Source organism: Crocodylus siamensis, chromosome 1 (genome assembly GCF_052110815.1).
Source record: "Crocodylus siamensis isolate JL-2025a chromosome 1, ASM5211081v1, whole genome shotgun sequence".
Taxonomy (NCBI): Eukaryota; Metazoa; Chordata; order Crocodylia; family Crocodylidae; genus Crocodylus; species Crocodylus siamensis.
The window spans coordinates 2280977-2307997 of NC_143395.1; the positions used below are offsets into that span (position 1 = coordinate 2280977).

Consider the following 27021-nt stretch of genomic DNA (forward strand, 5'->3'; position numbering starts at 1 on the left):
TTGGAGGATCGTCTCCTTAAGGAGCGACCACTCTCCTTGGACACCTGGCTCCCCTCCCCCCCGGGACCTCAGCGCTTCTCCAACTATCCTCCTTAGCTCGTTGAAGTCTGCCCTCCTAAAATCTAGGGCCGCTGCCTTACTGCATGTCTTTGCCACCTTGCGCTGGATGGTGAATTCCAGCAGGCGATGATCACTGTCGCCCAGGTGGTCGAGCACCCGCAGCCCCCTCACCAGGTCATCACCCGTGGCCAGCACTAGGTCCAACAAGGCGTCCCCCCTGGTGGGGCTGTGCACCTCTTGGGTTAAATGGAGGTCCTGCACTCTGGCCAAGAACCTGCGGGAGCGATCAGACTTGGCTGACTGCTCTTCCCAGCAGATGTCCGGGAAATTCAGGTCCCCCATGACAACCACATCCTTAGCCTTCACTACCTCTGTGAGCTGACCCAAGAATTCCTGGTCAAGCTCTTCACTCTGGTTGGGAGGTCTGTAGTAGACTCCCACCATTAAGTCCCTTTCCCCTCGACTACCCTGTACTCTAACCCAAAGCACTTCAGAGTGCCCCTCCCCTGGCTCCTTGCTAATTAACGAGGATGTGTATTCCTCCTTAATATAGAGCGCCACGCCCCCACCCCTCTTTCCTATCCTGTCCCTCCTGTACAGCCTATAGCCCTTGACATTGACCGCCCAATCATGCGTTTCATCCCACCACGTTTCTGTAATCCCCACTATGTCTGGGCTGGCATCAGCCAGCAGGAGGGTGAGTTCCTCCTGCTTGTTGCCCATACTACGAGCATTTGTGTAGAGGCATTTGAGGCCTCCTGTGGGTGCGTGTACTGACCCCGTAGTCCCAACGTTACCCTGGCCCCTCTCTCTTACCTGTTTGATTGCTTCGCTCGTCGGTCTGGGCTGGGCTGTAGTTGTGGGTGCTGTTTGGTCTGGCAGTCTGATATTTCCTCCGCCCTCATCTTCCCCTTCCCCCGACGAGCCTAGTTTAAAGGCCGCCGGAGGAGGTCCGCCAACCTAGAAGAGAACACACGCTTACCTTTAGGGGAAAGGTGGAGCCCGTCCCACCCCAGCATGTCTCTCGTCATGATGTGCCGGTTGTGGCTGAGGAAGCCAAAGCCCTCCTCGAAGCACCATTCCTGTAGCCGCCAAAATGGCCCAAACTGGTTTGAGGTAAACCTGGTTGAATGTAGTGTCAGACTTAAGTGATTTAGGTCAAACCAGTTTATGGAACTTGTGTCCCAGACTCCTTCCTGAGTTAAGTTAAACAGAGTCCTCCAGCATCTCAGCATGCACTGCAGCCCCGGGCTGGACTGGGCTGTCTGTTCCATGCTGCAGCATGGCTCCCTGCTCGTTTCCTTCTCCCAGTGGTGGTGGTGGTGGAGCAAACTTATCGCAGCAGGCAGAGGTGAAGCACCTATCACCCACTGCCTGCTCATGGCAGTGCTGGTCACTTGGGATGGGCTGCTGCGGGCCAGGGGCATGGGCAGTGGTGGGGGGAGGCAGTGGACCATTGCAGACCGGTTTGGCCTGGCCCTGCAGCTCAGGAGCGCAGCCTGGTCTGGTTCGGGTCTGCGGCTTAGGGGCATAGGCAGCAACTGGCTCGCAGTAGCCCACCCTGTGTGCCTGGTGCCACTGCAAGCTGGCAGTGGGTGACAGGTGCTTCACTTCCACCCACTACGACAAGTTTGCTCTGCTGCTGCTAGAAGAGGGAGAAGGATGGGGAGCCATGCTGAAGCTTCAGCCCTCCTGCAAACCATGGCCCCCATGTGGGGATGGAGGTAGGAGGTAGTGGGAGCTGACCCCCACCCCCTGGGGCTACCCCAGCCTGGGCTGTGCTGCCACAGCAGGAGGCAGCAGTGAGTCAGCCTCCATAACTAGCCTCAGCTTCCCCCCACCCTTGCAACCAGATCAAATCCCCCCTCCCCATGGTTGGCTGGCCATTTCTCAGAGGGACTCAACCCAGGGTGCTGTGTCAATCCCCCCCACTGCTGCCTGCAATGAGGGGATGAATCGCCTCCCCCCCACCCAGGCTACTGGCTTCTGGCCACTGCAGCCCTGGGTGCACGAGTGGAGCCCCTCCCCAATCATACTCAGGCCTGCCCAGGCTTCACCATGCCCTTTCCCTCAGTGCAGTTTCCCTCCAGCCGAGGGCTCGCTCTAGTGCCTCCTGGCTTCTGGCCTGAGCTGCTGCAGGCATATGCCTGCATTTCCAGTGTCAGAAGTGAATGTCTGTTCACTTGTGAATTGATTCAATCTATACAGGTTACATTAACCTACAAAGATTCAGGCTCTGGCTTTTTGAATGTCTGTCCCTAGCCTAAGATGGCAGAGGTTGTGGTGGGTCATTTAAAATAACAAGTGGCATGTTCTCATGAGAGAGCTGTGTTTAGAGCTAACCGGTGTAACATCTCAAAGGCCAGACTTTACAAACACTTTATCATCATCTGCCCTGACAATGCGTTTATGTCATTGCCGATGCATCTGACTTGATGGTCCACAATGACCTTGATGACGGAGGTCCATAACAGTGACATAGTATTCTTGTTTGTTAATATGTTTGCTTTTGTAAAACGAGGAATGGAGAATATATAGAATACATGTGTAAGTGTATAAGTATTTATGTATCGTATCCATCAACTCTTCACTTTGGGAAGTGCATCTGTTCAAACTGTACAATAATTTAAGTGATATTTCCAGTTTTTGCAAACCTGGCATTAAATGCCTTCCAGTTCTCAATGACCGTTGCAGAATCTAGAGATTGTCCAACTCCAAACTTTTGGAGTATTGCTGCTGCTTTCATGCTGGTGTTCTTCATCCTAACTACAAGGGCAAACTCTTTTACACAGCTCCAAGAACATGTCTGCCTTTATGTGAGCATTTTCTGCCCCCTTCCAGTTATCCTGTTTTCATCACAGTTGGTTCTGTCAACACATGTTTGTGATCTTGGTCCAGAAGTGCTGATCTGTGCAAGGATCATCTATTATAAAAACAACATCAGCTTGCTCCACAAATCCATGTCTACGTAAACCTGTTCATTTGTTGTTCTGCTACTGGTAACTCTAAGTTGCTGCCTCTCTGGCACTAAAACAGGCTATGAAATCCCTGCCAGCTTCTCGTGTCTGCATTTTGTGCAAAGGCATGAAAAACAAATACTGCTGCCATAAGTAGCAACAGATCTCAGTTTGGCATTTAGGGAAGGGGATCCTTAACTTCAGCACTTACCATTACCCATTACACTGGCTTTCTTACTGCCAGGAAATAAATGTCATGGGTTTAGTTCAATTCATCCTTCAATCTTAAAAGTAAAGAGATTAGTTTCCCCATACGATTGTACAAATGCAAGCATAGTGTTGCAGTGAGTTATGGCATTCTGTCTGAGGATACAAACCCAGATATCTGTATTACTTCTCACAGTTGCATAGAACAGTAATTCTCAACCAGGGTGCCATGGCTGTCTGGAGTGCCTTGAGGTCCTTTCAAGGGTTTCGTGGGGTGCCACATGATATTAGCACTGTTAGGTGAGCAAATACAATTCACAAGATAAATGCAGAGATTTCAAATAGAAAGTCATAGGCTAGGGATGGAAGTTATACATAAACCGGTTTAAGTGATTAGAAACTGGTTTAAGCCTATAACTAAACAGAAGTTCAGTGTACATAAACGAGTTTCAAAATGGCTGAAACTGGTTTAGATAAACCTGTTTGAAAGTAGCATCAGACTTAACAGATTTAAGTCAAACCAGTTTATGAAACTTCTGTCCCAGATCCCTTCCTGGTTCAAGTTAAATCAGAGTCCTTTAGCATCCCAGCATGCTTTGCAGACCTGGGCTGGGCTGAGTTGCCTGCTCCAGAGAGCAGGGCTGGCCCTGCCACTCTGCTTCTGAGCTGAAGCCATGAGGGCTGGCTCACTGGATTCACTGGCTGACTCACTGGCCCCAACCCAGGCAAACCCTGGCTGGGGTCTGGGACTGGGGGGGGGGCGGAGTTAAAATCCCCGTCCCCCAAGGATGGAGCTGCCCCGCCCTGCTAAACTTACTGCTGGCTGTGACTGTGGGCTACAAATTCCAGAGGCACCTGGAAGCAGGAAGAGGAAGTGATGAGCAGCCCTGCAGAGTCCTGCTGTTGTGAATGTGGACTGCAAATCCCAGAGACTTTGGGGGCAGCAGAAAGAGGAAGTGAACGTAGAGCTGAGCTGTGTTTAATGCTCACTTCAGAGTAAGAACTATTCTTGTTCAGGCTTTTATGAATTCAGTGCCACTACCTTTTTTTCCCCACTCATCCCCTCCTCAGTTTGGCATCTGCTCCCCCTACTCTCCCGCCCAAGAAAGATCCTTTAGCTAGCGCTGGGCTGAGGCCTAGCCACGTCCCCTCTGCCTGAGCAGGGAGGGGGGCAAAAAACCTTGGAGGGTTTCTCTCTTGGGGTGCTCTAGTGCCTCCCAGCTTCTGACTTGAGCCATGGCAGGCATGTAGCTGTATTTCCTGAATCAAAAGTTAATGTCTGTTCATTTGCTTATCGGTTCAATCTGTGCAGCTTAGACTGACCTGCAAAGACTGAATCAATTCAGCCTCGGGCTTTTTGACTGTCTTTACTTAGCCAGAGTGTTAAAAACATCCTGACCTTTTGTGACCTTTCTGAGTTCTTTGTAACAGAAGAAGTGCTCTTTTTTTTTCTTAAGTTAAAAAATGATTGTAAATGAAGAGCTGGCATTTTCCAAGCAGTGCCTTGAGTCTATTGGGGAGCCTGAAAAGGTTGAGAACCACTGCCAGAGCGCACCAAGTACAGCACAGAGTGGGACAGCAGTGTGCAAACTCTCACAATGTAGTGGCAGGTTAGGCTACTGCACATTGCAAACATATGATTATGAATTCTGTGGTTACCATGCAGTGAAGACAACTTATAATAGTAAAGTAAAAAAGCAGTATTCAATTCCTGTGAAATGCTAGCATCCTGAAAATGCAAGAGATGACACTGTGCATCTGTTTTCTTACTTTTGGTTAATAAATGAACAGATTGCCGATAAGGCACCAAACAAAGCATTACAATTGTCAGACTATGAGGGAAGAAAAGCAAGAAGCTAGTATTCAACTCTGGGTCCAGTGGGGTTTCCAGATGGTGAAAACAACCTTTACCAATGTTAAAAATAAGAACTTGTAAAGACAGGTATAAAAAGGATTTCTATTATTAGTTACAGTGTCCTAGTGCCTGGGATGTAAAGGACAAGGACTGCATCTTTCAGTGCTTGAAAAGCCCATTTTATGTGTTAAAAATGTAACATAATAGAAAGATATGGCACCTTCTTTGCAAGCTGCAGAGGGTGCTACATTAGGGCTTCTGCTTTGTCTGAGTGTAACTGGTAACAGATTTTGTTGCTTCCACAACTTTATATATAGGAAATACGCATCTTACACCTAGGCAGAGAGATCAGTATTGGGCTTAAGTAAAATAAAAACCTGGTATTCTCAGTGTCAGGTTGGAATTAAATTCAGAATTATGAATGACATTTATAAACAACAATGGGCCCTGTAGCAGGAAGAAGAAAAAAAATCCCTTATTTAAACCACACAGTTTGTGGCTTAAGTAGGAACTAACTTATTTCAGTGATGTGCCAACCAACATCATTTAAGCGAATAAGGTATCTCTTTGTTTTTCTAATTTACTTCAATTGAATTTTTCCATACAGGATACCAACAAACAGCATTTCCCAGTTGTAAACTGTCTCTCCTTTCTACTGGTGCATGGATTTTGACTCAAAGAAAGCCAGCCCTTAGGCAAAAAAACCCCAGTACAACCTGAGAGTCCTCCCTTCTATCTATCAAGGGGGCCACCACTTATCAGAATAATCACATAAATCATGGAGGAGTTGGATCTCCATGAACATGGCTCTGGCTTACCTCAGGTCTATAGGATCCACCTGCTATAACCGATAAAGTTACATCACTGACATTTAAATATGTGCAGGGATTGTAGCTCTGTGCGCTAAATAAAGTACCAGTAATTTTATATTCCAATGACAGTCAGAACTCTGATTACAAGTCTTTCTAGTTCAGGCTTTAGAAATTTTGTTTGAAAAGAAGATTGCAACCGTAGATTGTAATTTGGAAATAAATCTAGCAGAATGTGAAAGAATTAATTTTCAAACGGGAACATTTTTACTACAGGTACATTTGTATGTCTTTGGTATGCCGCCCATTCTTATGCATTATTTTGCTTGGGAAGTTAAATTAATGGCACATTTACTAATAATGCTTTTTAAAAATGGTATTTAGTTTAATGACTAGCAACCCTCAGTGACTTTTCCCATGATTTAGAGAAGGTTAAACTAAAAAGCAGGGTCTCGTCTAATGTTCATGATGATGTCGTGTGTTTGAAATGGTGGTGAGAAAAAAGTTCCAGTTAACCTTAGCTTTTGGTACTTAGTAAAATTACTGTTCACGGCAATGTTTCTTTTATGTTCATATAAGGTACAGATTATACTGGTGTAATGTGCCTTGATGCTGATGTAATGTGTGATGGACTCACGGTGTACATTCCTTGCACCAGTGGTGCTCAAACTTCGGGCCCCACGGGCTGTAGAACTAGTATGGGGCTAGCTCTGGATTGGTTCCCATGGGTGGGGTTGGTCTGTGGGCTGGATCCCATGAGCAGGGTCAGTCCATGGGCTGGATCCCGTGGGCGGGGTCTGTCCACGGACTGGATCCATCATAGGGCTGTTGTATGGGGTTGGTCAATGGGTGTGATCTAGCACACCAGCCTTGCCCCACAGAGTGACGCCGTGCCTGAGCCCAGCCTCACATGCTGGGTCTGTCTATGGCCTGGCCTTGCACACTGACTCTGCTTGCTGGATCCAGCCACAGTGATACTGTGCAGGCACAATCCAGTACAAGGGGCTGATGTCATCTGGCTCATGGGGCTCCCCACATGTCTGGAAACTTGGTGGCAGGGGAGCCATGGCAATTAATGCTGCCACCACATCCCTGCTGCCAAATTTCTGAACCTATGGGGAGATCTGCAGGCTGGATGACATAGCTCCATGGGCTGGAGGTTGGGCACCACGGCCCTCCACCAAGTAAATCTCTCTACTCCAGAGCAATTTCCCTTGAGAGGTTAGGAGACAATGTGCCAATGTTATACTAATGTACTGGTTTGGTTTTCACAGTTATAGGCCATTTCATTGTAGAATAGCCCTTTGTTCAATGCAAGCAGGCTCCCCACCTGGTGGGAAGGCACCACTAACACCTACCATTGGCTGCTACGTTAGGGGTGCTGATAATCTGTCTGCTCTGTATACCAGTATAATTTACACCAGTGTTCAAACCAACGTAAGCCACATGAGTAGTAACATGCCCTGTGTCTTTTTACATAGTAGCTTTAAATAGACTGAAGTAGGTTTAAAGGTTCAGAGATAATAAATCCAGAAGGTGCCGTTGTGACCGTCTAGACTGACCTGTGGTATAACACAGGGCAGGTCCAGGGAAGTGTAGCAGTGTGGTCGTACCCCCCTATAGGTACGTGCCACATGTGCTCTTAGAGCTCACCAGCCTGTCAGCACAGCTGCTGCTGGGAACTCTATGAGCTCACTGGCTGCTCTGCATGGGCTCTGCCTGGAGTCCCTGCTTTCAAGGGGCTCTAGAGTGCAAGGAGTGAGCACTGTTGCATTTTCTTTTCCCTTCTCCCCCACCCACCCAAACTTGGTTTTAACAGCTCAGGTTTTTCCAGTAAGTAATTACCCATACTGTCAAAATCTTCCATCTTATTTCTGGTCTAAGAATTGTTTTAGGTTTAACTTTATTGAATTTGTCTAGCTTCAACTTCCAGCCATTTGACCTTGCGTCTGCTATACTGAGGAGCATATTATATCAAAGTCTTCTTTCCATGAATGTTTTTGTAGACTGCAATGAAGTCACTGTTCAGCTTTCTCTTTGAAAAGCTTAGTCAATTGATTGTGTTATGTTTCAGGCTGAAGGAAGATGAAGCCACGTGAATTTACCACTATTTATTTTAGGCCAAACCAGTCAGGATTTCCCAGTGACAGGACTCTTAGTTACACAGCTCTGGCAATAGGCAGGGTACAAAATCTAAGGAAAATAATAACCATGTATGGCTGGTAGGTGTCTTTTTCCTTTGCATCAGGACATACTAATGAGTACCCCTGATTGTCCAGATTCAGTACTTTGACACCCTAGTTGAGTTCTTGGCCTCTCCTACTATGAGCCTATCTATCTACATTACAGCCCACTGCAGCGTAGACATATCCAAACTATCTTTAAATCACCTAGCTTTATTACTGCTAGCAATGTAGTCATGAAGCTCAATGTGGGCTGTTAAACCTCTCCGAGGACTGGGTAAATGCTCATGTGACCGGCCTGCATGGAACTCCATATCACCATTTTGCCATGGCTACAGACCGGTATCTGAACTAACTTTATATCTACATGATCTGCAGAAACTATAGTGCAGGCATATCTGAAAAGACATGGTTTTTATTAGTTTAATCATTTTAATGGTTCTTTTGTAAACCTTATCGAGTTTACCGAAATCCATCTTGAATACCGGACACAATATCCTAGACAGGGTCATACCATTGTCAAATAGGCAGTATATAATATTCCTACTATAAATGCCTCTATACTATACTAATGCATGGATTGCATTAGTCCTTTTGGTCACAGCACTTTACTGGGAGGTATTGATTAGTTTATTGTACATCATGGTGTATAACTCCTTCTTAGAGTGGCTGCTTTCCACTATAGAGAACTCAACTCTTTAAACATGGCTTGCATTCTTTATTTCTAGATTATACTGTTAAATCTGGCCACATTAAATGCCTATTGCTTATTTGTACTCAGTTTACCAAGGGATCTTGATAGTTCTGCATCAGTGATTTAACTTGTCATTATTTACCATTTCCCCAATCCTCCCCCAATCTTTGTGTCATCTGCCAACTGTATCAATAATGATTTAATATTTTCCTGTAATATTTTCACAGATAAAAATGTTAAATTGTTCATAGCCAAGAACAGATCATCATGTTGGACTCCCCCCCCCCGGAAACACAGAGGTTTGGTGATGATTGGCAGTTCTGTTTTGAGACCTGCCATGTAGCCCATTTTAAATCTGTTTTATATCTGCTATGTTAATTCTGTATCATTCTAGTTTCTTAATCTAATGTTGTGTGTTACCAAGTTGAATGCCTTACAGAAGCAAACCAAATTTTATAATTTCATAAAAAAGATAATTTTAAAAAGCCTATTTTCTATAAATCTGTTTGTAGTGGCATAATGATATGGTTAACTGAGTCCCATATAAGTTGTTCTATTACTTTTCCTTGGAGCATTGTCAGGCTGTCAGATTTGCAATTACTTTGGTTGTCTTGTTTAACTTCTTTGAATGCTGGCGTGGTCTTAGCTTTCTTCCTGTCTTCTGGAACTTCCCTGGTGTTCCGAGCGCTATTGTAAATCATTGGTAATGGTCTAGAACGTTCTTTGAATAGCTCTTTTAAAAATCTTTGAGGCAAGTTTCTAGTTCTTTTGTTTTTAAACTAAGTAGCTGTTGTTGAACAAACTCTTCAGGTACTAATGGAAAAGGAGGCTTTTCATTATCATCATCATCACCATCATTCTGCAATCTATTTCATCTACATTTTCCCCAAATAGAGAATGGATATATTTATCGAAAATTACTTTCCTTTTTTTCCATTCTTGTTGCCTGTTCTGCAATTTCCATTTATCAGCGCACTGATACCATATTTAGAATTCCTTTTGTTTCTAACATACCAACAATATACCTTCTTTTCTTTAAGTCTGCCGGTGACAGATTTTCTTTCCATATCAATATTCTACAACTTCTGGCTTTTGATTTATATTCAGTGCTATCTGCTTCCCTTTCTCCTGTTTCTTTATATACATTTATCTTATAGCTGACTTCACTTTCCTTCTAAACCAGAACTCCTTAGGCAAGCAGAGGTCTGAAAAATTCTTATATAATAAAAGGCTTAGTCTGTCTCTGTCCATAAAGCTCTTGGAGCACTCTGACTGGTTACTGAAACAACCAGAGTGCACCAAGTGTGTTACGGACAGGAGGCGGCGGTGGCCACATGGTGGAGCGCCGCCATGATGTTGAGGATGGAGGGGACAGACTGGGGGGGTGAGGCCAGCACTTCAGGCCTTGCCCCCCGCCCCCTGCCCCTGCTTCCTGTAGGTGGCAGAGTGCTGCTGTGATGGTGGGGATGGAGGGGATGGAGCCGAAGGGGTGAGGCCAGCACTGTTGGCCTCGCCCCCCACCCCCACCAGCCCTGCTCCTTGGAGGTGGTGGTGGCGTGGCGTGCTGGCACAGAAGGATGGAGGGGATGGCAGGGCAAGCCTCCCCCTCCCACCTGCTCGTGGGAGGTGGAGGTGGCACGGGAGGGGGTAGGGTTAGGGTTAGCAAACTTCCCCCCCACACTCTGTCCCTGCCGGCCGCCAACCCCCCCCAGTCCATTCTTGATGGGTGATTCACTAGTGATTAATATAAATGCCTATTTACATCATTGGAATTATCATGGTAAAGATTTATGATAATTCTCGTAGTAATTAAAACACTTTTGGGCACCCAGAAAATGAATACTATTGAAGTACAGAATCATAGAAAATGGGGGTTGGAAGGAACCTCAGGAGGTCACATCTAGTCCGACCCCCTGTTGAAAGCAGGACCAGTCCCAACTAGATTATACCAGCCAGGGCTTTGTCTAGCCGGGCCTTAAAAACCTCCAAGGATGGAGATTTCATCACCTCTCTAGGTAACCTGTTTCAGTGCTTCACCACCATCCTAGCAACAACGTTTTTCCTAATATCCAACCTAAACCTTGCTTGCTGCAACTTGAATCTGGAATTACAATGCAGGCAGTCCTCAGACTTACGACACACAACTGGTTCCTGAAAACCGCGTCTTAAGTCAAAACGTAACTCTGAACCAATTTTCTCATAAGAAACAAAGTTATAAATGGGGGTTTTGTTCCTGAACCAAGGCCCGATACCCTATTTTCACCAAAAATACCCCAGGAATTTGTACTAGATCAATTATTGATGAGTAATATAGCTATATTAATGTATTTATATTGTAAATAGCAATCATATTGATTTGGAAAGACTTCTTTGAGGTGACTGCTGGACTTTCTGAAGGGTTCTTGGTTGGGTTTTTTGAAGGGTTCATGGCTGGAGTCTTCTGAGGAGTCTTGGCTACAGGTTTTTCTGGAGTCTTGTCTGCTTTCTTAAAAAATCTCATAGATTCATAGATGTTAGGTTTGGAAGGGACCTCAATAGATCATCGAGTCCGACCCCCTGCATAGGCAGGAAAGAGTGCTGGGTTTAGATGACCCCAGCCAGATACCCATCCAACCTCCTTGAAGACCAAGACCCCCAGGTAGGGGAGAGCACCACCTCCCTTGGGAGCCCATTCCAGATTTTAGCCAGTCTAACTGTGAAGAAGTTCTTCCTAATGTCCAGTCTAAATCTGCTCTCTGCTAGCTTATGGCCGTTATTTCTTGTAACTCCCCAGGGCGCCTTGGTGAGTAGAGCCTTACCAATTCCCTTCTGCGCCCCCATGATGAATTTTTAGGCAGCCACAAGGGCACCTCTCAACCTTCTTTTGCGGAGGCTGAAGAGGTCCAGGTACCCTAGTCTCTCCTCGTAGGGCTTGGCCTGCAAGCCTTTAATCATAAGAGTGGCCCTTCTCTGGACCCCCTCCATACTGTCCACATCCCGCTTGAAGTGCGGCGCCCAAAACTGGATGCAGTACTCCAACTGCAGTCTGACCAGTGCCGCATAGAGGGGAAGTATCACCTCCTTGGTTCTGTTTGTCAAGCATCTGCTGATGCATGATAAAGTGCAGTTAGCTTTTCTGATGAGTTTGTCACAGTGATGACTCATGTTCATCTTGGAGTCCACTAGGACTCCAAGATCCCTTTCCGCTTCCGTGCTGCCAAGCAGGTCATTTCCTAGGCAGTACGTGTGCTGGACATTTTTCCTCCCTAGGTGCAGCACTTTGCATTTCTCCTTGTTAAATTGCATTCTATTGTTTTCTGCCCATTTGTCCAACCTGTCCAGGGCTGCCTGTAGTTGTTCCCTGCCCTCCAAATTGTCCAAGGAAATTTGGACAGATGTTCTCCAGGGAGATGGGTGACACAGCAACTTGTTCGCTGGCATGGCGTCACATTGGATCAAGAGTTGTAAAGTCAAAACTGACAAAGTTGAAACATGGCATTGATTTATAAACATTGTAAGTGCAAAACTTAACTCGAAATTTTGTAAGTCAAGGACTCCCTGTATGTCACTCCTTTATTTTTCCTTAAAAGTAAAGCTTAAAACCATTAACCTAACAAATCAAAAATCCAGAAGAGAACAGTCCAAAAGTAACTGTAAATAATGCTATAACTACAACAGCACCAGCTCATAACTTCATTTTATGCAGCCTGATGTTTTATTATCCGTAGCTTTGCACTCTTTTTGCAAAGCTGCTTGTTAAAAAGAAGCAGACACAAGATTAAGGAGTTTAACATGTGTTAAGTGCCCTCAAAAAGTTGCTCTTTCAGGCCAAGGTTATTGCCTAACATATACTAACTTCAGTAGATCACTGTGTTCCAGCGATTTGCACCTGTTGCAAGTGAATTTGTGACATGGCCCTTCAGGGCCTTCTACTAACAAATCCCCTTCAGGCTTCTCTTCTCCAGACTAAATAACCCTATATCTTTCAGCCCTCTCTCAAGTCTTGCTTCCCAAGCCCATAATCATTTTTGTCACTGGCCTCTTTCCAAACTGTCTGCATTTTTTTTGACGTGTGACACCCAAAGTTAGACACAGTACTCCAGATGGGGCCTCACCAGTGCTGAATAGAATGGAAGAATTGCTTCCTATGTTTGTGACACTCCTGTTAACATAACCTAGTATGCTGTTGATTTTTTTTTTTTTTTTTGCTGTTGGCTTACATTAATCTTACAGTCCACTATAGGTGCATCTACACATGCACATTTACTGTGCAGTAACTAAAATTACTGTGAGGTACAGGCACACATCTACACATGCACACCCGAACTGTACAGTAAATATGGTGACTTATGCTGACTTGAGTGTAAATTTATGCTTGATTAGTTACTGTGCAGTAATGCATGTGTAAATGCCTTACTGCTCAGTAACACAGTGTGTGTGGACTGACTTGGGACTAACTTTAGACCTGAGTCAGTCCACTCACAGCAAATGTGCTTTAACGCCTGCATGTGTAGACACTGGCCTACTCCTGCTTATTGCACAGTAATATACTGTGCAGTGAATTTAAGCCAGTGTAAATGCACATGTAGACATGCCCTGTAACCCCCAGCAGCACTGCAGCCTACTCAACTGTTCCTCAATCTGTGTTTATGAATGCAATTATTCTGTCACAAGTGCAGGACTTTGCATTTGTCCTTTTTGAATCTCATCTGTATGATTACGGACCATTGCTACAGGTCATTCTGGATCCTAGCCATGTCCTCTGGAGTGTCTGCAACTCCATCCAACTTAGTGTCATTTGCAAATTTGCTAAGAATGCCCTCAATCCCATCTTCCAAATCATGAATGATGCTTAAAAAGTGCATGTCACTTATGATATCATGGAATCAGAGAAATGTAGGGCTGGAAGGGATCTTCAGAGGTCATGTAGTCCAGCCCTCTGCCTGAGGCAGGATCAGCCCTATCCAAAACATCTTCTACAAATCCATTGTCTAACCTATTAACAAAACTACATGGACATGATGACAAGCTATAGCACCCTAACCTGCCACATGTAAAGTAGGGGGACTGCAGCTGCCAATATCCTGCTTCTGTGAGTGATGTTAAAATACTCTGTAGAGCAGCAGTTCCCAAACTCTTGACAGATTGCGTGCCACCTATTTAAAATGATACAACCCTAAGTACCACCAGCACATTTTTGTCATATAAAGTAATTATAATAAATCTGTTCATGCATACCACTGACAGGTTGTCTGTGTAACACTGGTGGTACCTGTACCACAGATTGGGAACTGCTGCTCTCGAGACCCAAGGAAGAGAGCCATGCCCCCCACTACAGAGGAAGGCAAAACGCCCCAGTCTTTACCAGTCGGACCATGGGGTAAAATTGTTTGTGGACCCCTAGCCAGGAATTTCTTGGTTTAAGTCCTAGAAGTAGCATTGGTACACCCTAGTTATAATCCCCAGGCTTGGCTGCAGCCAACACCCAGTGCCTCTGAGGAAGATGAACTCTCTCCCCCTGCCCCACTACACATGTAGCAGGAGGGGGATGAATTCCTTCCCAGCTCCACGTGGCAACCAGCAAAGGCCAGAAGCATGGGCAATCCCTATAGTAGAACATGGGCATGCCCACATCTAGATCATCCCTGACCAGTGCCTGTCCAACACCCTCAGTGATGGAGAATCTACCATTTCCCTAGGCATCTATTCCACTGCCTCATTGTCTTAACAATGAAGATTTTCCAGATATTCAAGCTAAACCTACTTTGCTGCAACTTCGGGTCACTGTTTTGTGTCCTGCTCTCTGCAGCAAGAGAGAAGAGGCGTTTTCCCTCTTCTTTATGGCAGCAGTCTTCAAATATCTGAAGGGGTATCACATCTCCTCTTAAGCTGAACAAGCCTGTTTCCTTCAACCTCTCCTTCTAAGACTTCCCGTTCAAGCTCTTTATTATTTTTCTCACCTGCCTCCAGACCCTGTAACTTTTCCGTGTCCTTTTAAAATATGGAGCCCAAAACTGTACATGCTGCCTTAGCTGATGCCTAAGCCTAGTAATTGCTGAATAAAGAGGCACTATGATCGTGTGTCTTGTGCCTACTGCTTCTGTCGATGCACTGTAAAACTGCATTTGCTTTTTGTGTAGCTGCATCACAGTGCAGACTCAAGTCTGTGATCTACCAGGACCCCTAGAGATCCTTCTCTGTAGTGTTATCATCCATTTTGTATTTGCGTTTTTGATTGTTTTTCCCATGGTGTAGCCCCTTGCATTTGTCAGCACTGAACTTCATCCTGCTAGCCCCAGCCTGGTTTTCCAATCTGTCAGGATCCTTCAGCATTGCACTCCTGCCCCCAACATGTTCACGATCCTTCCCAGTTTTGTCTTGTCTGCAAATTTGCTCAGGAAGCTATTTCATCGTCCAAATCATTAATTAACACAAACAGCACAGGGCTCAGGGCAGGCCCCCATGGGACTCCTCTGGAAACCTCCTGCCGGTCTGCAATGGATCCATTTATAATTACCCTTTGCTTGCAGCTATTGACCCAATTGTCTATCCACTCAGAGTAGTTTTGCCTAGCCCTCATGTGGGACTGTCAAAAGCCTTGCTGAAGTCCAGCTACACTGTGTCCACTGCATAACTAGTTAATTGTCAAAGAGGGAGGTCAAGTTTGTTTGGCACATTGGTTCTCAGCAAATCCATGCTGGCTGCTTGTGATCAACCTTTCCTCCCCGAGAGGTTTACAAATGCATTTCCTTATAATGTGCTCCAGTAACTTTCTGGGTATCAAGGTGAAGCTAAACTGGCAATAGTTCTCCAGATCCTCTTTTTTGCCTTTTTAGAAGAGGGGCACTACAGTGGCCCTTTTCCCAGTCTTCTAGTACCTTGCCCATCTCCCATGACTGTAAATCTTTTTGCCAGTGGCTCTGAGATGTCTGCCAGTTCCTTCAGGACCCTGGGATAAAGCTCACCAGGCCCTGCTGACTTGAATTCATTCAGACCCATCATAAGCACTCTTTTGTTATCTCATCCCTAACTTGTCTCCTCCCTTATCCCAAAAATTCTTACTAGGTGTCTGGTTACAGCTAGGAATCAGGACTTATGGCAGAGATGATCTCTTTTATATCAACTAGATATTTACCAAAAAAAAAAAAAATCTATATATTTGTAGGAAGGCAATGGTGAAAAATGAGCTGCACATGGTGAGGGGGACCAGGAGAGCTGCGGGTCTACTGTTAAATAGCCAGGGGGAACTCTTAACAGAAGGTGCAAAGAAGGCAACAGCTACTTTGCCTCAAGCTTCATTGAAAAAGTTTAGGTGTAACCAGGTTTCCAGGTTGTAGCTGCATTGGTCTTATGGCAGAAGGAATCAGAACTTGTGGCAGAGGTAATATCTTTTATTAGACCAACTAGATATTTGCAACAGCATTTTCTTTATTTGCAAGCTTTCAGGCACACCCCCTTCATCATACACCTTGCGGGGTCTGCTCCCTACTGGGGTCTCTGGCGCGCCAGCTGGAGGAGCTCCAGGCCACAGTCCAGAGACTGCGTGCCATCGGGACTGTGAGCAGGAGATAGACTCCTACTGCCAGGCCCTTCTCCCCCGGGAGCCGCAGGGGAGAGCTCCGTCTCCCTCCGCGACTAAGGAGGACTCTGGGACCTCCAGCTCTGCCCAGTCAGGAGCATGGACCAAGGTGGTCAAGGGCCCCAAGGCCCGCTGCACCAAGGCCCCCGCCCCGCCGGAGCTTAGCAACAGGTTTGCACCTCTTGCAGCCCCAGCAGAGCCCACGCAGTTGCCAGCTCCCGCAGGCAACCCAGGCTCGACCGCAGCTACTGGCCCCGCTCTCCCCAAGACAAAGCATAAGGTGTTTGTTGTGGGAGACTCCATCCTGCGGGGCACTGAGGGGGCAATCTGCCACCCCGACCCCTTAGCCCAGGAAGTCTGCTGCTTCCCGGGGGCCCGCATCCGAGACATTGCGGAGAGGATCCCGCAGCTCCTCCGGCCCACAGACCACTACCCCATGCTCCTTATTCATGTGGGCACCAATGACACGGCTCGGAGCACCCCCAGCCAGGTCATGAGGCGCTACAGGGAGTTGGGAGTGGGGCTTAGGAGTCTGGGAGCTCAGGTGGTGTTTTCGTTGATCCTCCCAGTCTCGGGCTATGGGCTGAGGAGGGAGAGGAGGATCCACGCGGTGAACCAAAGACTGCGGCGCTGGTGTTATCGGGAAGGCTTTGGCTTCCATGACCACAGCCCGCTCTTTGGAGAGAGAGGCAGCGAGCTGCTGGGAAGAGATGGCCTCCACCTCTCTCCCCTGGGGAGGAGGCTCTTCTCAGCCAGGCTGGCTGACCTGCTCCACCGGGCTTTAAACTAAGCCCGCTGGGGGATGGGGGGACGACTGCCACTGCTGGCCCGCTGAACGGCCCTTGCAAAGCAAGCGGACCAAGACACTTAAGGGGGCACTTAAGGGAGCCCACCCCTGCCCCAGCCCTGGCACAATCTGTGGGCAAGGCAAGAGCCCCCAAGGGCACACTTGCCTGCCTGTACACTAATGCCAGGAGCCTGGGCAACAAGCAGGACGAGCTCGTCCTCCTGCTCAGTGCAAAGAAATATGATGTCATTGGGATAACGGAGACCTGGTGGGACTCCACCCATGACTGGACCACGGGTATAGAGGGCTATACCCTATACAGGAGGGATCGTGTTGACAAAAGGGGCGGGGGTGTAGCTCTCTATGTGAAGGAAAGCTATATGTCCCTGCAAGCTGATGTTGGTGACCGGCATGGACAGCTAGAGACCCTCTGGGTAAAAATTCGTGGGGAATTCGGCACAGGGGACACAACGGTGGGAGTCTACTACAGACCTCCCACTCAAAGTCCCGAGCTTGACCAGGAGTTCGCCCGGGAACTGACTGAGGCCGCTTGCTCCAGGACCTTGGTTGTCATGGGTGACTTCAATTACCCGGACATCTCCTGGGAAGATCACTCAGCTAAATCTGAGTGGGCGCAAAGCTTTCTCTCGTGCGTGGATGACCTGTACCTGACTCAAGAAGTCTATGGGCCAACGAGAGGCAAAGCGCTGCTCGACCTGGTACTGGCTACGGGGGACGACCTAATTGGCGACCTAGTGATTGATGGGAAGTTGGGTGACAGTGACCACGAGCTGATCACCTTCACCATCCGCCGTAAAGCTGGCAAGTCAGTCAGCAACACAGAAGTCCTTGACTTCAGAAAAGCCGACTTTGATAAGCTCAAGAGGCTAGTCGGTCAGGCCCTCAGGGGCCATGACCCTAGGGAGATGGGAGTTCAAGAAGAGTGGTTGCTTCTCAAGGAAGCGATCCTCAGTGCACAAGCTAAATCTATTCCAACACGGAGGAAAGGCAGCAAGAAGGCACAGCAGCCCCCCTGGCTCTCCAGAGACCTAGCGGACCTCCTGTGGCTAAAAAGGAAAGCCTACAAAGGATGGAGGACGGGATTCACCTCCGAGGAGGATTACTCCGCGCTGGTCCGGTCCTTCAGGGACCAAACCAGGAAAGCCAAGGCTACAACTGAACTCCAACTAGCTTCAGGCATCAAGGACAACAAAAAGTCCTTTTTCAGATATGTGGGGAGCCGGAGGAAAAGCAAGGGCAATGTTGGACCCCTGCTAAACCAGATGGGGCAACTGACAACTGACGTCCAGGAAAAAGCCAACCTATTAAATAGGTACTTTGTGTCAGTCTTTCATCAGTCACACGGGATGCCCATGCCTGCTATGGGACAGGGAAATCTGGGTGAGGGGGATCCCCTACCCTCCATCAATGCTGACCTCGTGAAGGAACACCTTGAGAAGCTGGATACCTTCAAGTCAGCTGGCTCTGACAACCTGCACCCCAGGGTACTCAAGGAGCTGGCGAGCGTCATAGCCCAGCCCCTGGCACGGGTCTTTGAAAACTCCTGGTGCTCTGGTGTAGTGCCCGAAGACTGGAAGAAGGCCAATGTGGTGCCGATCTTCAAGAAAGGGAGGAGAGTGGATCCGGCTAACTACAGGCCCATTAGCTTGACTTCTATCCTGGGGAAGATCCTAGAAAAGTTTATTAAGGAGGCCATCCTTGATGGACTGGCCCAGGCTAACATCCTAAGGGATAGCCAGCACGGGTTTGTTGTGGGTAGGTCTTGTTTGACCAATCTCATTTCCTTCTATGACCAGGTGACCTATCACCTGGACAAGGGAGAAGAGGTTGATGTCATATATCTTGACTTCAAAAAAGCTTTTGATCTGGTATCCCATGATCACCTCTTGGCCAAACTGCCCAGTTGTGGCCTTGGCTCCACCACGATCCGCTGGCTGGGAAATTGGCTCCGTGGTCGGACCCAGAGGGTTGTGATTGATGGCAGTCACTCATCATGGTGCCCTGTGACCAGTGGGGTCCCTCAAGGCTCTGTCCTGGGACCCATACTGTTCAACATCTTCATTAACGATGTGGACATTGGAGTCAGGAGCGGACTGGCCAAGTTCACCGATGACACCAAACTTTGGGGCAAAGCATCCACGCCAGAAGATAGGCGGGTGATCCAGGCTGACCTGGACAAGCTCAGCAAATGGGCAGACGAGAACCTCATGGTGTTTAACACCGAAAAATGCAAGGTTCTCCACCTTGGGAGGAAAAACCTGCAGCACCCTTATAGGCTCGGCAGTGCTATGTTGGTTAGCACTACAGAAGAAAAAAACTTGGGGGTCATCATTGACCACAAGATGAACATGAGCCTGCAGTACGATGCTGCGGCTAGTAAAGCGACCAAAATGCTGGCGTGCATCCATAGATGCTTCTCGAGCAAATCCCGGGACGTCATTCTCCCCTTGTACTCGGCCTTGGTGAGGCCGCAGCTGGAGTACTGCGTCCAGTTTTGGGCTCCACAATTCAAAAAGGATGTGGAGAAGCTGGAGAGAGTCCAGAGGAGAGCCACACGCATGATCAGAGGTCAGGAAAACAGATCTTACGATGACAGGCTGAGAGCCATGGGACTCTTTAGCCTGGAAAAGCGCAGGCTCAGGGGTGATCTGATGGCCACCTATAAGTTTATCGGGGTGACCACCAGGATCTGGGGGAACGTCTGTTCACCAGAGCGCCCCAAGGGATGACGAGGTCGAACGGTCACAAACTCCTGCAAGACCGTTTCAGGCTGGACATGAGGAAGAATTTCTTTACTGTCCGAGCCCCCAAAGTCTGGAACGGTCTGCCAGTGGAGGTGGTTCAAGCACCTACATTGAACACCTTCAAGAGTAAATTGGATGCTTATCTTGCTGGGATCCTATGACCCCAGCTGACTTCCTGCCCTTTGGGCAAGGGGCTGGACTCGATGATCTCCCGAGGTCCCTTCCAGTTCTAATGTCTATGAAATCTATGAAATCTATATTTTCACAGGAGAACTGAAGGTGTGGTAAAGTCTCCATTTGTAACAGTTCTTACAGTTGCAACACCTTCAGTTTTCCTGTGAAGTATGAATTTTCATTTTTACCTAGGAGAACTTTTACAATGTTTGCTCTCTCCGATGCCCAAAGAAGGGTGCCCATGCCCAAAAGCTTGGAAAAAAGAATTTTTTTTTGCAGATACCTAGTTGGTTTAATAAAAGATATCAGCTCTTCCAGTTGTTCTGATTCCTTTTGCCTCTAGACCAATACAGCTACAACCTGGATACCTGGTTACAGCTAAACTTTTTTTAATGAAGACCGAGGCAAAGTAGGTATTGAGCAGCTCTGCCTTCTTTGTGTCTTCTGTTAAGAGTTCCCCCGGTTATTTTATGGTCGACCTACAGTTCTCTTGGTCTTCCTCACGAGGTGCAGCTCATTTTTCACCTTTTGCCTTCCTGATTTGGTCCCTGCAAGTATTTTTATTTTCTGGTATGCTTCCTTGGTGACCTGCCCATCATCATTCCACTGCCTTTATGCTTTCCTTTTGCATTTGAAGCATCCTAGAAGTGGTACTAGTCAGCAGGGGGAACACTTGAAATGTCTGAGAGATTTCTTTCAAAGATATGTTATCTATACGATGAACCAGTGCAAAACCTTGGGATTGTGTTTGATTTCTTACTGAATTTAGGGTTACCATATTTCCAGTTTCAAAAAAGAGGACACCTGTGGTGGGAAAGGGGGAGAAAAGGGGAGGGGGGTATATTGTTGTGGGGGAGGGCAGTGATATGCCTGTGCCCTGCCCCTTACTCCTGAGCCACAGCCACCCCAGCCCTGCTGCTGCCCCTCACTCCCAGCCCCCAGCCCCCTACCCCCAGCCCTGCTGGTGCTTCTCATTCCTGACCCGTGGCCCCTGCCCAACTCCCAGCCCTGCCAGTGCCCCTTACTCCTGACCTACAGCTCCTGCCCTCCATAGCCCTGCCAGTGCCCCTCACTCCCAACCCACAGCTTCCTGCCCCCCGCAGCCCTGCTACCCCCGAAGAGCCCTCCAACCTCTTTCCCTCGCCTTCCCGTCCTGCTGCAGCCCAGTGCTGGCAGGCAGTGTGTGGGGGCATACTCCCTCTCTCCCCCTCTTATGCAGCTGCTGGGTCCTGCACCCAGAGCACATGATGTCCTGGCCACCAATCACCTTCCCCCGCTGCCCCCAGTCCCAAGCAGCTTCTTGCTGGGGTGTGCCAGGAAATGCCGGGAAAGCAGAGGCAGAGCAAAATCCTGAACATCTGTGGATATTTTAAAAAACTGCCCAGACAGAGATGGCAGGACCCAAAAAGAAGACATATCTGGGAAAACCTGGATGTATGGTAACCCTAACTGTATTAGGATGACCAGATAGCATCAGTATCTAAAAATGCCAACTTTTTACATCTAGCTTGCTAGCAAACTTTGTCCCTTCCTCCTTCATGAGGCCCTGCTCTTGTCTGAACTCTGCTGGGATGCATCCAGGATTTTGACTATCATATTTATTCAAATAGAAGATGTCCCTGATTACAAGGTGATCCTCCCAATAATTAGATTCTATATAAGGACAATTTATAATTTTTTTGGTAATAGTTTATGTATAGAATTTAATTATTGGAGGGCTGCCTTGGATTTATCCCCTTCCCACTGCTACAGCAATGAAATAAATCTGGGGGGTCAGGTAACTTCTTTGCTTTCTGCTTCTCTTCAGCTTTTTCTTCTGACAGTTCCTTCCCCTTCCCCTGACTATCAGACCCTTCTCTCCCTGAGTGCATGGAAGTGAAGAACAAATTTGAAAACAATACCCTTGAAATTAGACATGGTTAATAGTATATGCATGTAGTATATACACTTAGTTCATCCAGAATCGATGCATGTTACCTTGTTTTGAAACTGCTGCAAGTGTTTGACCATTTTAATATTGTTTTTAATTCTCTTAAAACAGGCAGGGCAGTTCTAGGAATGCAGAGAAGGAGAATTTATAATAAGCCAAGGCCCAGCTGGGGTAGATGGGGTCCTAGGACCTAGCTGTAAGTAATTGGGAAATCGGGCTGAGTCATGACTTGGGAAGAGGGCTCCACCGACACTGCCAATTTGAGCTCAGACCAGAGAGGAGCAGGCTGTCTGGGTAACAGATCGTCTTCCTGTGTCTCCGGCTTGCTTGGATCTCCTAAACCTGACTTTGCGCCCTGAACCTCTGGTTTTGATCTTCCTGTGATTTCCCACTTGCTCCTGTTCGTAGCTTCACAGAAGTTTAGGGCTGGAAGGGGCCTCGTGAGATCGTCAGGTCCAGCCCCCCTGCTCTGGGCAGGACAGACTGCTGGGGTCAAATAACCCCAACGAGGTGTGCATCTCGTCTCCTTCTGAAGAGCTCCAGGGTAGGTAGGTGCCTGCGCCACCCCGCTGGGAGTCTATTCCGGAGTCTGGTCACATGAACAGTGAAGAAGTTTTTCTTTATCCTGTCTGAAACCTTCTTCTAGGACAGGGGTAGGCTATGTTTTTTGGCCAGAGTGCCAAAAACCCCACAATGTCTACCTTATAAGCTGCTGGAGTGCCGGCAAGCCACACAACCAGAATGGGGGGTGGAATTACATGGCAGGATGCATTGCATATTTAATACAGTTAATCGTCATAAATGTTGTTTTTTTACAGTAAATGCTAGGCTTTCTAAAAATTCAAAACCTGATGACATAAAACTTCATGTACTGTACTGCCTTTATACTTGTGATTTTTTTTTTCCTGTTAAACATGTTGTGATGAGCGGGAAGAGAGGGGGAGAGGAGCAGGGAGCAGCAGACACCGGGGGGTCGCTGGGCAGGCTGGCCCGGCCAGGCCCTTGGGAAGGGGGCAGTCGGAGAGTGGGGATCAGGTGGGGAGTGGGCTGCCCGAGGGCTCCACAGACTCAGGCCACAGCAGGGGTGCCCAGCAGCCCTGGAGGTAGGACCCCGCCAGCCCATGCAGCTCTGTGGGGATGGGGTGCAGCCACCCTCTCTGTGAAGGGACACTGCCTGGTTGGGGCAGGACGCTGGGCTCGGGGCTCCCTGCCTGGTCTCTGAGCATGCCGGCTACAGTGCAAGTGGGAGCCACAGCCACAGGCTGTTCCCCGGGCTCTGGGAACAGCCACCACAGCCGGTGCTCGGGGCCGAGCCAGCCGGGAGCCTGCAGCACAGTGGCTCTGCAGTGCCTGCCCCAGCCCTAGCCCCGTGGGGGGAGCTGCGGGTGGGCAAGGCTGGGGTCCGGGCAGGCTGATGCAGCTGTGGTGGCTGTTCCCAAGGTCTAGGGGGCTCCTGTGGCCAGGCCCTCGCACCAGGGATGGCTCTCTCCTGCTTGCACTGTGCCCAGCGTGCAGGGAGCTCATCCCAGAGAGGGAAGCCCCCCGAGCCCGGTGTCCTACCCCAGGCAGGAAGCATCCCCATGTGTGCAGGGTGGCTGCAGCCCATCCCTGAGGAGCTGTGTGGGCTGGGCCATGCCCCACCATGGGTGCCATGGGCTACCCCCGCCGGCCCACCCACCACAGCTTGAGCCTGCAGAGCCCCGGGGCAGCCCCCACTTTCTGCCCAGCCCCTGCCTTAACAGGTGTCTTGCCATCCTAGACTTGGACTGATACCTGGCTGTGACCTTGGCTTCCACTCCAGGAAACCCTGACCTAGTGCAATTCACTTGGATTGCCCACCTAAACTGTAGTTAACCTTACAGAAATATAGGTGCATAGCGAACTTTGGAGTCAAACAGGGAGGTGACTAGTGAATTAGATGCTTCCAGGTTTAGGCAAGCATTTGGTGGGGAAGGGAGGGGAGGGTTGGATTGCAGTGTTAGACTTAGGCACTTGGGCTGCTTGCAGACAGGGGAAAGAACCCCACGTTGCACTTAACTTCAAACTCAGCACACTCCTGAGCTGAGCCCAGAAGCATTGCGTTAGTTGGACCCAGCTTTCCCAACATCTGTATTCTGTATAAATCAGGTGCTTTAGTGGGGCTTTTTGGGTGCTATTTGATCTAATAGCTGACTGAAGCGCCTGATCTATATGGACGCTGTGGAGCTGGGTTGAACTAATGCACTGCCTCTTCTGTTAAAACACGTTTTGTCTTTTTTGCAATGTCTGTAAGCAGCTCTAAAGTCTGCCTCAGTCTTCTTTTAGGTCCATAAGTCCTTTACAGTGGGGTAGGATGGATCTCTGGCGCCTGGAGGCCAATACTTCCATTTGCACCCGTTCGTGACTGATCGCTGGGGGGAGCGGGGAGGAGTCTGGAAACGCTGCTGAGCCTGGAAATGCTGGTGGCGAAACTGGTAGTGCTGCCAGGGGACCGAGTACCCCTGGAGGGCGCGGCCGGTGCCCCCCTGTCGCTATGCTACTGGTTTTCTTGGATCTGACCTTCATTCTCTTCCTATCCAACATAAATGGCCCATTGCACTTCTTCACAATATCTGACTATCCAAAATCTTAAGGTAAAATTGAATCTTTTCCCTAAAATTTTCTGAGAGTTGCATAAGTTCTTATGCACGTAATTCTCATTTAAATCAAGGGGAGTTTTGTAGCAAAATCAATTTGCAACTCTTTCAAAAGGTTGAGGTTAGTGCTTACCAACTGCTACACTTACTGAACTGAAAAAACAGGTCATGCAGTTCACATGAGGAGGGTAAGTACTGCCATAATGTGCTCACATTGTCAAACCTTTGTTTTCCTTTTGGTTTGAATAGGGCCATCAAGGTGCCCACATGCAGACAGGAATTGTTTGACTATGAGCTGATAGCAATCCTGAAAGAGGAGTATTTATACCTTAATGATATTTCTTTCTATGAAAGGTTTATAAGTCAGTCCAAAGTAGCGTGAAGTGTTTTTTTTTCTCGCCACCCCCATGTACAAAATAGTTTAAGTCTTATCAAAGTAAAACAACACTTGAGTTCAATTAGAGACATTTCTGCTGGAAAATGCAGGACAAGCCTATAAAAACAGACAGCTACCTGAACTTCCCTTACATAAACTCAAATTGAATTCCCATAGTTTGGAGAACAGACGGAGGACTGCCGGCGTTTTGGATACTGCTATGAGATTTTGTAGGGAACAGATTACTGAATGAGAGGGCTGTGTGAAAAAGGAAAAAAATGAATTTTGGCAGAGGTAGGAGCAGAGGTTTTGGGTATCAAAACCCTGATGAGAACAGGAGGGGAGATGATGAGAAAGCAGTAACATCAAGCCCCCCAAAAATGATATTACTGTATTCGCTTGAATACAAGATAAGGTGGATAAGGCTGCAGGTTGGGACTAAGGGGCACTGGCAGTTGGGAGTGAGGTGTCCCCCTGACAGGTGTCCTCTTGTTTGGAACTGGAAATATGGTGACCCTAGTGTAGACACACCCACTGAGTCTTAAAAATAATATGGTCAGAGACTCTGGATTATAACTGAAGGGATTTTAAAATGTATATCCTGAATGCACTTCTCTAAGCTTCAATCACCTTTAAAAAATTTATGAAATATTTGAGGTGCGTGATGGTAGGGGTGAGGGAGACTTACTACTACTTACTACTTAGTGTAAGCTTTGATTAATTAATAAAGCATTTCTGTCTTTGTTCACATCATCATTTCCAATGGTGGCATAACCCTTCCCCAGAAAGGGTCACAGCAAAATAGTCATGAAGGAGTACAGGAGTCACAGAGAGAAGTTACCTGGAGATGAGATAGATAATGAATGATAGGTAACTCCTTATTTTAGGTCACCATTTGAAATTCACCAAATTGTCAAGTACAATTTATTCATAGATTCATGGACATTGAGGCCCAAAGGGATTACTGTGATCATCTAGTCTGACCTTCTTTATGCACAGGGATTTTTCACAAAAGCGGAATTTAAGCATGTGTTTCAGGTAGATATCAAATATCAATTTAAGATGCCAAGTGGTAGTGAGACCATCACTTCCTTCGTAAGCTTCTCCAATCTTTGATCACTTTACAAGTAGGAAATTGCATCATAGTTCAAAGCTGAATTTGTCCAACTTCAGTTTCCAGCTATTAGATTTTGATGTTTTTGTCTGCAGGATTGAAAAGCCCCCTCCCCGTATGAGAGATCCTTTCCATGTATAAATACCTATACACAGTAACCAAGTCACATTTCACCCTCTCTTTAGATAAGTTGAGCTCTGTAAGGCTCTCATTGCTAGACTTGCTTTTCTGCTCCTGGTCATTTTTTGTGCTCCTCATTTAACTCTCTCTAGTATTTCCACATTTTTCTTGTCATGTAGATACCATGCCAGAGATCTTAATGTAAGTAGCAATTTTACCAGTGCAATTTTACCAGTGCATGTGGACAAATATGAAGATATGCAAAATATCTAAGGGTGTATAGAGCTGCAGCAAACAGCTGTGAGAGTTCCCTGAGGTGTTCCAGCTGTTTCCTGTCACTTTTATTTCAAAGGTGCCACTTCTCCAAGCAGCTTGTTGGACCTCTGATGAGATCCTGCTGAATGAAGAAGTGGAATCCTTTCAAGTACAAGTCTCAGAAAAGAGCTGAATTGCTGCTCCTTAGTGTGGCATACTGCTATGAATTAAACATGTTGTGAACCATCTAGATACAAATGATCTGGGGTCTACTGCATACATTCAAGGACTGCATCAGGCATTTTTTAGATACTGAATCGCACTTAGAGCTCATGCTGAAGCAGTTATTGTGATGTCTTTTTCTCAGTCTCAGTATTGGTTATTCAACTGAAGGCACTTGATTACATAATCAGAGTCCAGTAAAATGTGTTTGAAAACAGCCAAATGCAGGATAGTGGGTGTGTCTACATGTGCATTTGCTGTGGCACCAGTTTACTCGTGAGTACAGGGAAGTGTGGAGTGCAGCGGGTGTGGGGCTCACCAAGGGGCAGTGGTGGCTGGT

At 47.4% G+C, this 27021-nt stretch overlaps 1 protein-coding gene across 4 annotated transcripts in view; it reads left to right on the top strand.

Moving 5' to 3' along the window:
- MSRA (methionine sulfoxide reductase A) overlaps positions 1-27021 on the top strand; it is a 471175-nt gene that overhangs the window by 64448 nt on the left and 379706 nt on the right. The window contains exon 1 of one of the 4 annotated variants that reach the window (XM_090026928.1): positions 6026-6164. The exons of the other annotated variants lie outside the window; for them this stretch is intronic. The gene's annotated coding sequence lies outside the window, so the exon portion shown is untranslated. Of the gene's footprint in view, positions 1-6025; positions 6165-27021 lie in introns of those variants that run through there. 4 annotated transcript variants of the gene reach the window in all.